Source organism: Geospiza fortis, unplaced genomic scaffold (genome assembly GCF_000277835.1).
Source record: "Geospiza fortis unplaced genomic scaffold, GeoFor_1.0 scaffold1, whole genome shotgun sequence".
Taxonomy (NCBI): Eukaryota; Metazoa; Chordata; class Aves; order Passeriformes; family Thraupidae; genus Geospiza; species Geospiza fortis.
In genome coordinates, this window is record NW_005054320.1 from 976,421 (window position 1) to 990,372 (window position 13,952).

At 39.9% G+C, this 13,952-nt stretch overlaps 1 pseudogene; it reads left to right on the forward strand.

Annotated features, from left to right (window-relative positions):
* LOC102044453 overlaps window positions 1–13,952 on the forward strand; it is a 28,544-nt pseudogene that overhangs the window by 1,001 nt on the left and 13,591 nt on the right.

The window sequence follows — 13,952 nt, forward strand, 5'->3', positions numbered from 1 at the left end:
ACTTAACAATGAAATCGTTCTAGTAGAAACGCCAGCCTAAACCTTTATCTCCTTCCTTTCCTTTCCTGACTCAGTGCTCTAGTTATTACTGCATGTTTCTCTTAAGAGCTAATACCTGCAAATGCCAAGGACAAGTACATACTTCTGCAAGCATCTTGCTCTGTAATGTTATCAGGTGTGCTAATTTTTTATCTTTTTTTTTTTCTTTTTCTCTCAGCTCCAGCTTTTTCCTTTATTTATATCGGTGGAAGTGTAGAAATTCCTTATTTGACTTATACAAATGACCTCAATGATCCAACATCACAGAAGTTCATCCTGCAAACAAACACAATCCAAAATTATGTAAGTTTCCCCATAAGTAGAGCAATATTTTGTAAATATTTATACAGAAGCAGCTGGGAATGAGGAGAGGACTCATGTTAGCCATTTTTTATTTCCCCTGGAAATAGTAAGTTCAAAGCTAGAAAGAACCTTGGGAGCTTTCAGATTTAGAAAGAGCTACACAGATGGGGCTGTGTGTCTTAGAGTAAGGTCAATATTTTCTAGGTAATAAGTTTCTGGGTTATGGACAAATTACTTGTCTTGAAGGAAATAGGAGAGTGGGGTTTGTTTTATTTTACTTTATTCAGACTCTTTTCCTTTTACATTTTCCTTTTTCTTTTTAATTTTACCTCCAATTCAGTGCTTCACTTTTTAAATTTTCCTTATCACTCGCAACAGTGCTTGCTTTCTTTCCCTTCTTATGAGTTTCTATTTGTGAGATCAGTACTGTTTCCTAGATACATGTGGACAGCAGTTTTGAACACAAAGCTGTTCTCTGTTAGCTTGTATTTCCCAAAAGAACTAATCTAGTGTCTCAAAGCTGCTTTGTGCATAGCCAATACAAGTTAGTGATTCTGGAAGTTTAAAGACTGAAACAAAAATATAAACGTATTCATAAAGACTTTCTTCACAACTAGTTATCAAGAACTGTCTCAGTGAAATGTGATGTGGAAAAGTAAATTTTAGTGGAATTTAATGCACATTTATGATCGTTATTTGATACATTTTGTGAAAACTATGGACAGTGCTTGTAATGTGGGGGAGGACGGTGAGGAAGGGGAAAGAATGAAATAGACAAGCACTTTATAGTATAAGCTATTATGTTGGCACTAAAATATAATTTTATATTTTCTTTTACTTCTATTTCATTGTCAGTTGGCAGAAACATATGAATCTTCCTTCTTGGGAAAGTACTACTTGAAGTCTGTAGTGGCTGCTTTCACGTAGGTGCTGTTTCAGCATATGGTAGAACTTTGATATATTCAGCTGTGTTTTCCTGTTTTTCTTTAAGGCATTTTAAATTTGCTATCTAGAAGAAAATGCACATCTCTGTAAGAGAATTAAAAATGCAGAAATGCATTTAAGTATATGATCTAAGTTTATAGTGTGACTTCTGCCCTGTAGAATTGGTGAGAAATGAAGTCTGATTAATTGTTCCTGAGTCTATGGGTTGTTTTTTTGTCTGTTAATCTACTTTTAATTTTTGAAATAATAATTCAGCTCTTGCAGGATCTTATTTTATCCATTCAAATAAAGTTATCTTTCAATCTCTGAAAACAAATCCTTATATGTGTAATTTGGGGCAAAACACTATTTGAGCTCCTGGTAAGAAATGTAAATCCATTGAGTAGCAGGTTATTACAATCCTGGTAGTTTCTGAAAATCCTGAAGGGTCAGTGCAGAGGTGATTTCAAAAGGATTGTGGTGGAATCACTGAAGTAATAACTTGTATGTGTATGCTCAAGGATTCTTTATTTCAACAAAAATTTGTGAGCAAAAAAAGTGTGAGCATAAAATCATGTCATTGTATGGCGATAGCTTCCATTAAAAATTAATTTCAATGTGTCTGGAGCTGTTATATGATCTTAAAAGTGTGTAATTATACAGCAGGGATGGTAACATCCAATTTCATAAAAACTATTGAAGGATTTCAAGGTGTGGCTTTCAGTCTCAGTGTGTAGCTTGTTAATATGTATATGTCAAAAATAGTCCTACTGTATAAAAATACAACAAAAATCATTGTTAAACAAGAGAGCTTTTTGTCACTGTGTTTAGCAGCAACTATCAGGCACAGAAGTTCAGCTGGCTATGAAACTGTGCCAGCCAAAAATGCAGACCAGTGAAAACGATATCCAAAATAGTAATTAGACTGTATTTATAGTGAATTTCTTTTCCTTTCACAGTGAAGGAGAATCTGGGCTGCAGACTTACTTCTGGAATACATTCTGAGCACCACAAGATATGGTTGCTTCTCTTAAAAAATTAACCCCAGTGGAACAAAAAGAAATCTGTAGTAAACAAGCAGTTCCCTTGTTCAGTTCTGGGGAGGAAGATTTTGGTCTTGTTACAATGGAGCTTTTTGGTATCAATGTACCTGTCATTTAATAACTATTCTGTCTATTTTTCTTTCTCCACTTCATGTCTTTGGCTTGTGTAGTTCATAATTATTACATTTCAGTTTCAGATTCCACAGAATATGATGTGATTATAAGATGAGGAAATTATGCTTCAATCCCAAGTGATACTACTTTGAGGGGGAGTGGAATCCTGTGATAGAAAAATGGCATTTTTGTAGGGCTTATGAACTAAACTAGGCTATGGAATTTCCACATCTTGTGTTTCAAATGAAGGCTGGATGGAAATACCTTACCGCTTTTATTCTGATGTTCCGACTAGAATGGCTGAAATTTAATAGCTCCCACTATTGCAGTGAGCTGTGGCTCCGATTTTTGCTATTTCTAAAAAAATCAAAAACAAAACAAACAAGCAAACAAAAAAATACCCAACAAAACCTCTAAGAAATTGTACATAATTTGGCTTGTGATTAGACAATTTTGGTTTTATATTGTTAGTGATCAATTAGGCAGATATCGTAGCAATTGCAGCTGAATCAGTTCCTGCTCATGATGGTGAGGCTTTGTACTCCCTTGGCCAGAGCAGGAGAAGGTAATGCAGTCTGATAGGAAAAAGGGAACAGAACTGTAAACATAAGAGCAAAAAAGGAATAGAGGAGTCAAGAAATATGGGTAGGTGGTTTTTTCTACCTTGTCAGAAATCTTACCCAAGAACTTATCTTTCAACCTAACAGTTTCTCCATACTGATCTACACTCTATTTTGTAGCAGTATCCTTTGACCTGTATGCCAAGCCAGGTAACAACAGGACTCTAACTCTGATGTGTCACAGACATTTCTTTTATGAAAAATCCTCTCTTAGGATTTTCCTGCTGGAGCTGAGAAGTTCAGCAACCAGACATAAACAATAGGTTATCTGCTGCTGTGGAATGTAACAGGTCTGCCTGGATTGGCCCAGTTTGGATGTTTGGAGTTGGTGACCAATCCAGAACTGAGATCTCTCAGACACAGTCTGAGAGAGCTGGTTTGTTATTCATTCTTTACTTTCTATTGTTAGGTAGTTAGCAGCTTCTGGAAACTCTCCTTTCTTTTTCTTTTTAGTATAGTTATAATAGATGTATAAAATCTATAAATCAATAGATCAATAAATATAATATTATTTAGTAAATCAAGCCTTCTGATCATGGAGCCCATCTCATCTCTTCCTTCACCCCAAAAACCCTTGTGACAACCGTCAACACTGATGAATCCCAAAAAGTCTTTTTATCAATGGAGACTGTGAGTTCCTCCTAATTACATGGTAGTTATCACTCTGCATGGTGTCACTCCAGAGAGCTGTGCATCATACCACTTGTCAGCATATGATTTCCTTCTTCTACTGCAGAACAAGGTCATTACGAGGTAAGATACAGAGCAAAGATGCTTTACTGAGCTGTACAGAAGCTCTCTGAAACTGTACCAGATGGATAAAATGTGAGATTTGAAATACAACTTAATTAAAAGTCTTGGATAGTGTAATCTTCTAATAAAGTTGAAAGGCACTGACAAGGGTTTCCAAGTCCAACTCCCTGCTCCTCAGAGGACTACCTAAAACCAAACCATCTGATTAAGAGCATTGTCCAGATGTTCCTTAAACTCTGACGAGCTTGGTGCCATCACCCCTTCCCTGGGGAACCTATTACAAATTTCTGTGGGGTTTATTCTACACTATGACTAATTCTAATGGGTTCCTTTCCATAAAATTATGGTCACAACTCAAAAACATACAGAATTTATTTTAGAGTATTATATTCTATTACTTTCAGAAAATGTATGTTTTATGGCAGTCCAGTCACAGCTGAATTTCTCCTCATAATAGGGGGTTGGAAGGCTACATCCCCAGAGTCACTGTAGTCTATTTGCATAAGTGAGTTCAGATGATATTTAAATTTGAGAGGCTACACTTCTCCTACTTTTCAGAGTTAAATTTCATGTGTGAGCACAAGGAATCTGTCTTCCTCAACCAAAGAAATGAACAAGTTGTAGGATCTGAGGATGGATGGTTTCAAGAGGGGAACTTTACTTAAATTTTGGAACTTTCAGGAAGAGGTTAGCTGGGCATGAAGATTCAGCTAGGAATCTGAAATGCACTTGTTTAGGAGTGGTTTAACTCAATTGAGTAGGTGGTCCTCTTCAGCTCTATTAATGTACTAAAATTAACTGCTCTCTATGCAACAAGACATAACAGATTGCCATTGTTGGCATGGAATGGACAGAAGGTTTTTGTAAGGAGTTACTCTCAAGTTTCAAAGGAGAATCCTGTTCCTGATGTAGGCCTGCATTTGTTCTGCTACTTATTATGGATTATTGCTGCGACTGTTACTCCATTGTGTATTATTAACACTGGCTCAGCTTTTTAGGAACCACAAATGTGGAGCTGGCCATGAGCATGAAAATACCTGGAAGACAGCAAGACCAACACAGGTGTCCAATGTAAGATATTCAGAGAACATTGATGCAGTAAGCTGTAAGACAAAATTCAAGAATGTGCATTGATGTCTGTCTATTAAAGAACCAGAACAGAATTTGGTGACTGAAATTATGTTAAAAGCCTGATGGTACTTCAGAAAAATTGACTTTTTTGGTTGTTTTTACTGCCACCCTAAAAAATGTGTTGTTTTGCATATGTCTATTAGTTTTGTTCTTGGATCAAAAGCAGCCTAGTGACGTACTTATTACACATGCAGTAGAACTAATAATAACAGTATGTCTATCCATGACAGCCAGCAACAAAGATAGCCATTATTCCCCAATGTTGAGATCCAGGGTCACACATGGTGACTGAACTGATTCTCTTCAATTTCTGTAAACTGCAGTAATAAATCTGTTCAGTGACAAACCCTAAAGCATGCTCAAGCTGAGATGGGAAGGTGTGCTGTGAGAGTAAGTATTTCACGTGGACAGCTCTTCTCATAGCTTGCCTTGCTTTTCTGATGATACTGTGACAGAAGGTACAGATAGAAGATAAACTAGGCTGTCGACTGGGTTGATGAAGATGCTGAAATATTTCCACATGGCAATGTGGAAGTACTTAAATTGTTATTTTATAAATGTTTTGTCAGCTATTATGATAGAAAGGATTTAATAATGTCTGCAGGAGAGGCAAAGCAGAGATTCATTCACTAATGCCTCACTTCAAACGCATGAAAGGAATAGCCTGCTAAAGCAGAAGACAAGTACTTTCAATTTAAGGTTAAAAAATTTTATTTTAATGCTGCCAATCTGGGCCTCAGTTACATCAAAGAACTTGATGCAGGGCTGTGATGGAAATAATCTGTTACTGTGAGGTCTAATCTTAATTGCTTTCATTTGCTGCGCATGGAAAAAGAGAAACCTGTTAGAAATTTTTAATGTATAGATTCACAGATATCACAAAATATTCTGAGTTGGAAGTGACCCACAAGGATCATCGAGTTATAAATAAATGAAAAAAGTCCAAAATACGATGCAGGTTGCAAAATGGAATAAGCATAAGAGTGAGTTACAGAGTCAAAAAATAGCATCTCACATTACAAGCAAAAGAACAGCGGGAAGTAATAGTTGCCAAGCATGGGGCTTCACATTTTGTGTGATAGTTTTTGTGACACAAAACCAGGCTAAACATGGATAGATTGAAAATGCTTTGGGTTCATCTGTTGCACAGATGCTGCTTAACACTGCTGCACTGGCACTTGTTGCCTTTTCATTCCTAACCTCTGCTTCTCAGTGCCACTATCACCACTGAAGTAACATAATCTGGCATTGCCTTTCTGATACTTCTATAGGTACAGAAACTCCAGGGCACTTGTTAAGCAAGAAAATGGTGACATACACACAGAGTGACTAGTCATCGATGCTGGGAAGCCCTAGCATCCTGTGTACTATCAGCTGGGTGGAAGAATAAAAGGGAAGTGATAGCCAGGGGAATATTCTGGAACACAGATGCCCAGATCAGTGTTACTTCTGCCCAGTTTCCCAGAAAAGACAACAGGAATATGGGAAATGTTTTGGGATTATTTTTTTAATGCTTTTTTTTTTTTTGTAACCTTCCAGATGGTGTGGGCCTGGGGCCTGGACTCCTTCGGTTGTGCATTTAACTTCATCAAGTAATGTGATATTGCTTACCTTCTCACTGGACCAAAGAGGAGAAAGCAATGTATTAAAAGCTCACTTTCAAGCTGTTCCTAAAATCAGTAAGTAGTTAATAGAAACGAGCATCTGATGGAAGCACACTTATTACTGATTTTGCCTCTAAAAAAGTTGATATTGCCTTGACCATATCTGGGGGAGGGAATGTTGGCATATAAAGCAGGGAATTATAATTGAGATCCACTTTACAAAAGACTGAGAATTGAACAAAGAAGAGAGAACATCCTTTGGTCTGGGAAACTTTGTCTTCTTGATAACTACTCAAGCCTTACTTGCCAGTCATTGCATGGGTAACACCGAGTAGTGGCAGGGAAGCAGACAGACAGACAGCTACAGTCACTATCTATCTGGGCAAAGCTAGATAGCCCCAGTGACAGAGCAGCTACTTCTGTCAGTTTTGGCAATGTATCCACAGATCATAGAATGTGAGTTTAAAGAAAATGGAAAAGAACAAACACTTCTGGTTTATCTTTGTTCTTTTTTTGAATGCATTGTTCAGTGTAGTTAACTGAATAAGAAAAATGTGTTCCAAACCTAAGACCTACATTCCCAATCTGTGAGGTACTATGGATTTTACATGAGTGCTGTGGGATGAAATATTTTGAGTAATGCTAAACTGTAGTACTAATTTTAGAAGAGATAAAGGGGCTTCACAGGATCAAGTTTAGCCACAGTTATTTGGTAAGGTATAAGTGAAAGTTTTGACAATAAAGCAAGTGACTTTAATGTGTGGAACAAGCCACTGAGGACAAACTCCTCCAAGTGCCACATTTCAGCTTATGTCTCTCTGCATGCTGCTTATCCAAATACTTATCCCATGCACATTACTAATTAAAATGGCTTTGTTTTTCTGAGGATGGGCATTTCAAATTACATTTAGCCCAGGTTTTGCTACAATATTTTTTTTAATTTCAAAATTATCTTATTTTCTGTTATGTTCATATTTGCATTCACAATGTTACCTAAAGGGAACCAAAAGCACTTAGGACTGGATATCTAATAGAGTCCTTGGTAGAAAATAAAACCTCAAAGGAATTGTTCAAATATGGCATTTTCAAACTGAGAACTGATACACAAACTTCCTTGTTTACATGAATTAATCAGTTATCCCTTCACTGGGCTAATTGCTTTTTAATTTTGAAAATACCTACAGAAAAGTCAAAAGTAGATTGGAAGGGGGAAGTTTGTTGCATCCACATCTGGTTGCTTCTTTCACTTACCATGAAAGAATGCTTTTTTAAAAAAGAAAAACTTCAGTCAGAGGTTTTTTTGTACTTACCTTTAGTTGTAATTTGATCCAAAAAAAGAGAAATTCAGTTTTATGTGGAGGTGGAAGTTAAGTGATTTTCAGTTAATACAGGGAAAAAGGGGGGTTGAATACTGTCACAATGCATTCTTCGAACTCTGTATGTAGAGAAGACTCTGCACTTTCATACAGCTGAGATAACTGTGCTCCTTGATGATGTATTTCTCTCCTAGTATGTGGTGGTCAATATATTTCCTGGAATGGGACACTGAGTTCTCCTTATTATCCGAGTTACTACCCACCAAATATTGACTTCACCTGGATCATCAAGGTAAGTGCTGGGAACTCTTCTGAGTATTGATGACTTTTCTTTATCTTATGTAGACACAAAATTGGGAGAAATGGCTTTTGATGTAGATGAAACAGAGAAAACCTAGTGAAACCACTGAACCTGACTTCTTCTCAGGCATGCATTTCTTTCCTGTCCTATGTATAGGTGCCAACTATGGGAGGCAAATATTGCCAACTTCCCGAAGTTTGAGCATTATTTGTGACAGCAACAAATTAATGTGTAAGATGACAAATCCCAGCAGCCAGAGAAAATTAATAATAATCAGAGCTTTTCTTCTATGTCAAAAAGAAAAAATGGTCATATAAATCATGCCTCACATGATGGATACCACAGTGTATTTCCCTGAATTCTGCAGAGCCAGGACATTCTCTGGTTCAGAAATTCACCTCTGAATTTCAAGCAAGTCCTTTGGCAAGAGTTAAAATCTGCTCATGATTTCTACCAACTGCCTAATGTGTCGGTCTATTGTTCCGTTCAGCATTTAACTACTTTTTTAGTTTCCTCGGTAAAGAAGACTTTTCATGTATATAACTTGATACATATTAATAATACTTTCACAGTATTCTTAGCAGCTTATAGCACAAAACTCTCACCTCTGTGCCGAACACGAACACATGGCATTACAAACCTAGCACGAACCTCAGATATAGTGCTTTATGCTGGCTGCAGAAACGCTTACACTCCTTCACCAGGCACAGTCGAGCCAAAGTTGGGTCTAAAAATACTTCTATTGATGTTTAAATTAGCAAAGTTTTTTGGCTCTTCAGAGGCGCTAATTTCAATAATACAAAAGCAGTACTTTCAATCCAGGAATCGGTAGAACAACTTGGAAGCAAAGGCTGTTTTCATTTTGTGAATGCATTGTCAGGGTTTTTATCTTTTGATTTTTAGGCATCATTTCCTGGCTACAAACTCTCAATAAAAATTCTTATAATACAAATTCAAGAGAAGTCTCCAGGGTCCAGTAAATGTGATAAAGACTAGAAATTGGTGGAGTTAGGTGAGTAAATACATTATTTTCTGACATTAATTTGCACTTTGAAGTTCTGCACATTTAAGCATCCTGGTTTTTTTCTTACAGGTATTTACTTTTTCTTTTGTTCCCCTTAGAGCAATAATGTAGAAAACTACAGGATCTTATGCAGCTGCAGCTGAACTGTAAATTCCTGGCTGTGGTCTTCATGCGGGTGAGGAGTTTGTGTAATCAGATGTTTAATTTTCTTTATCACTTGCTCTTCAGTGATTGCAATTTTTACACAAACACTAAAAATAACACTATTCAGAGAAATTTGTCTCTTGGAAGGAGCATATTGAAACAAGCAACAGCTGTTGGATTTAGCTGAATGATTTAATCCTTTCCTGGATGTGGAACTTTTGAGTTTGCAAACCTAAATGGGCAATATGAAATCAAGCATGCCTGAAGCAGCTTGTGTTTACAAGGGAGACCCTGATATTGGTCATCTTGCTGTATTTTGTTTCAAATTCTGCTAATCTCGAAAAAGTTGCAGAGTGGGAGAAATTCATAAATAGGCTTTCTAAAACTTTTGTTGGGCAGTTTTTAACACCTAAATACAGCTGATCCTTACTGCATTATCTTAAAGCTTTTTGACATCACTACCACTCAGTAAAAGGAGACATAGCTGGATGGTAGTGGTCAGTTTGGTTAGAAATTAATATTTCTCACTTTTGCCTTTCTAGATACTGTAAAGCTCTTTCAGAAAACAACAGAAACAGAGAATATGGCTATTCTGTTGCAATCAACTTCCATTCTGATGAGCTGGTCACCCACAGAGGGTTTTATATTGAATACAAAGCTTTCAGTCCCGCAGAACATAAGTTAATAAGCACACAATTTAATTTTTAAGGAGAAATCTTTCAGAAACCCTGCTTGGCAGGTCAGTTGCATACAACTCAACCTGCTTATTTTCTTAACCTTATTGCAGGAGACAAATGTGTAAAATTTTATGTCTTTGGTTGACCAAATAGAGCTACAAATTTAGATAAAAGATGCATTTATAAGCTAGTACTTATTTTCTAACTTTTATCGACTATTCTGTAAAATGGGGAGTAAAATTTCTAAGTTTCTGTAGATCTACTATATGGCACTTTGCTAACACTTTAAAATAGCCAAGCTGCAATATGAAAATAGAATAGCAGAAGGCCTCTAAGCATGACTCTTCTCCCAACCAAAGTTAACCATGAATACCTAATCTTTTCTTGTCTTGGTTTCGACAGACAGGTGTCTGCTAAGGAAGGCAGGAGCCTCCCCTGAAACGGAAAACAAAAATCCCATCCCTCCAAATTGCTATAAATTTTAAATTAAGAGGCTCTCAGGCAAAAATATAGGAGCAGGGATAACCATTCTTTATTAGGGAAGAAAATAAAAAGATAAAATAAACAATGCAGAAAACCAAAACAACGCTGACAGAGTCAGAATATGACCTGACATCCTGTTGGTCAGGGTGTTGGTAGCAGTCCAATTGGAGATGTGGCTGCAGTCGTCCTGGAGTTTGAGGTGTGGTTCTGTTGGAGCAGGGATCCTGTAGAAAGGGTGCAGTCTTCCTCTGAAACTCCAGTGGAAGAGGCAGCTGTTCCTCTGGGAAATCCAGTAGAGAAGCCATGCTGGTGTTCCAGAAACTCAAGATGATATCCAGGTAGAAATGCTTGGCTCCTCCCTCTGGGCGGAGCATCTCGCAATAGGATGCTATAGTTCTTATCAGTCATGCCATGACATTCAATAGGCTTATTATCAGCAGATGTCTCCCTTGAGAGAGGATTGGTTGTGGAAGAGATAAGGAAAACTGCCCACTCAACAGAAGACAACTGCCATACAGATGGGAAATAGAGTACAATTTGCTTGGCAATCCAGGACATGATCCACCCCTTATTCTATTTTCCATCTGCATCGCAATGGAACCTCACACAAGCTCTCACTTAAGACTAGGTTTCCCTGTGGCACACAATGGCTTTCTCCATCTTTCTGCATTACCCACCAAGTGTAACCAGGTCCTTGAGCAGAAACAATCCCACGGGGATGGGTTTCTTTGCCTGAGGTGGGATTAATCCAAACCAAAATATCCCAAAATATCTTTCATACGTACCACAGGGACTTTATCTCCATCCACGGTGTGCAAGGGTTCAGACTGGGCAAGACCAGCTTGATTGATGGACCCTCGGGTGTCGACCATTCAGGTGGCTTTTGTTAAGTTCATTTCCCAATTTATAAAAGTCCCCCCGCCAAGTGCTTTCAGGGTAGTCTGTTCAACTTTCCCGGCAGCTGGTGCACAATAAGGAATATGATATATCCATTCAATACCATGTTCTCTGGCCCAGGTGTCAATAAGGCAATTCTTGAAATGGGTCTTGTTGTCTGACTCAATTCTTTCAGGGGTGCCATGTCTCCACAGGACTTGCTTTTCTAGGCCCAGGATGGTGTTCTGGGCAGTAGCATGAGACACACGGTAGGTTTCCAACCATTCTGTGGTGGCTTCTACCATGGTCAGCACGTAGCACTTGCCTTGGCGTGTCTGGGGCAGTGTGATGTAGTCAATCTGCTAGGCCTCCCCATACTTGTACTTGGACCACCGCACACCATACCATAGGGGCTTCACTCCCTTGGCCTGCTTGATGACAGCACACGTCTCGCAGTCATGGATAACCTGAGAAATACTGTCCATGGTTAAATCCACCCCTTGGTCCCATGCCCACTTATAGGTGGCATCTCTACTCTGACGGCCTGAGGCATCATGGGCCCATCGAGCTAAGGGGGAACAATTCCCCCATATGTTGCCAATCTAAGTCTATCTTCGACACCTCTATTTTTGCCGCCTGATCTACCTGCTCATTGTTTCAGTGTTCCTCATTAGCCCAGCTCTTGGGGACACAGGCATCTACGTGACAGACTTTCACAGGTAGCTTCTCCACCCAAGTGGCAATGTCTTTCCATTCATTAGCAGCACAGACTGGCTTTCCTCTACACTGCCAGTTGGCCTTTATCCACCTTTCCAGCCAGCCCCACAGAGCATTGGCTACCATCCAAGAACCAGTATAAAGGTAGAGCTTTGGCCACTTCTCTCTCTCAGCAATGTCCAGGGCCAGCTGAACAGCTTTGAGTTCAGCAAGTTGACTTGATCCACCTTCTCCTTCAGTAGCTTGTGCAACCTGTCGTGTGGGGCTCCATACGGCTGCTTTCCACTTCAGATGGTTGTATGGTGGAGCTTCCTCAGCCCATGTCACTTGCTCTTGTTCCTCTTCATCAGTGAGACTGAAGTTTTCACTTTCTGGCCAGTTTATAATTATCTCCAAAATCCCAGGGCGATTCAGGTTTCCAATACAGGCACACTGTATGATAAGAGCAATCCACTTGCTCCATATAGTGTCAGTGGCGTGGTGGGTAGAGGGAACCTTTCCTTTAAACATCCACCCCAGCACCAGTAGTCAGGATGCCAGGAGGAGTTGTGCTTCCGTGCCAATCACCTCTGAGGCAGCCTGGACTCCTTCATAGGCAGCCAAGATTTCTTTCTCTGTGGGAGTGTAGTTGGCTTTGGACCCTCTGTAGCATCAACTCCAAAATCCTAGTGGTTGGCCTCAAGTCTCCCTAGGCACCTTCTGCCAAAGGCTCCAGGAAAAGCCATTGTTCCCAGCTGCAGAGTAGAGCATGTTCTTCACCCCTGGTCCTGTCCTGACTGGGCCAAGAGCTACCGCATGAGTGATCTCCTGCTTAATCTGGGTAAAAGCTTGTTGCTGCTCAGGGCCCCAGTGGAACTCATTCTTCTTGGGGGTGACCAGGTAAAGAGGTCTCACCATCTGACTGTACTTGGGAACGTACATTCTCCAAAAGCCTATGGCACCTAGGAAAGCTTGTTTTCCTTCTTGCTGGTTGGTGAAGATATTGTGGTGACCTTGTTGATGACCTCAGTTGGAATCTGACACGATCCATCTTGCCACTTTACTCCCAGGAGCTGGATCTCTCAGGCAGGTCCCTTGACTTTGCGCTTCTTGATGGGGAAGCTGGCTTCTAGCAGAATCGGGATGATCCTCTCTCCTTTCTCAAATACTTCCATTGCTGTGTTCCCCCATACAGTGAGGTCATTGATGTGCCACAGGTGTTCTGGAGCTTCCCCCTTTTCCAGTGCAGTCTGGATCAGTCCATGGCAGATGGTGGGGCTGTGTTTCTACCCCTAGGGCAGTTGGTTCCAGGTGTACTGCACGCCCCTCCAGGTGCAAGCCAACTGAGGCCTGCATTCTGTTGTCAGAGGAATGGAGAAAAACGCATTAGCAATGTCAATAGTGGCATACCACTTTGCTGCCTTGGACTCCAGCTCGTACTGGAGTTCCAGCATGCACAGCAGCACTCAGCTGTGGAGTCACTCCATTCAAGCCATGATAGCCCACAGTCAATCTCCATTCTCTGTCAGACTTGTGTACAGGCCAGATGGGACTGTTAAAGGGTGAGTGGGTTTTGCTGACTACCCCTTGGCTTTCCAGTTCACGGATCATTTTGTGGATGGGGATCACGGCATCTCAACTGTCCAATACTGCCAGTGGCGCACCGTTGAGGTGGCAATTGGTACTTGTTGCTCTTCCACCTTCAGGAGTCCTACTGCAGAAGGATTCTCTGATAGTCTAGGCAAAGTGTTCAACTGCTTAATGTTCTCTGCCTCTACAGCAGCTATGCCAAAAGCCCACCTGAGTCCCTTTGCGTCTTTGTAATAGCCGTTCCGGAGGAAGTCTATGCCCAGAATACACGGGGCCTCCGGGCCAGTCACAACAGGATGTTTCTTCCACTCTTT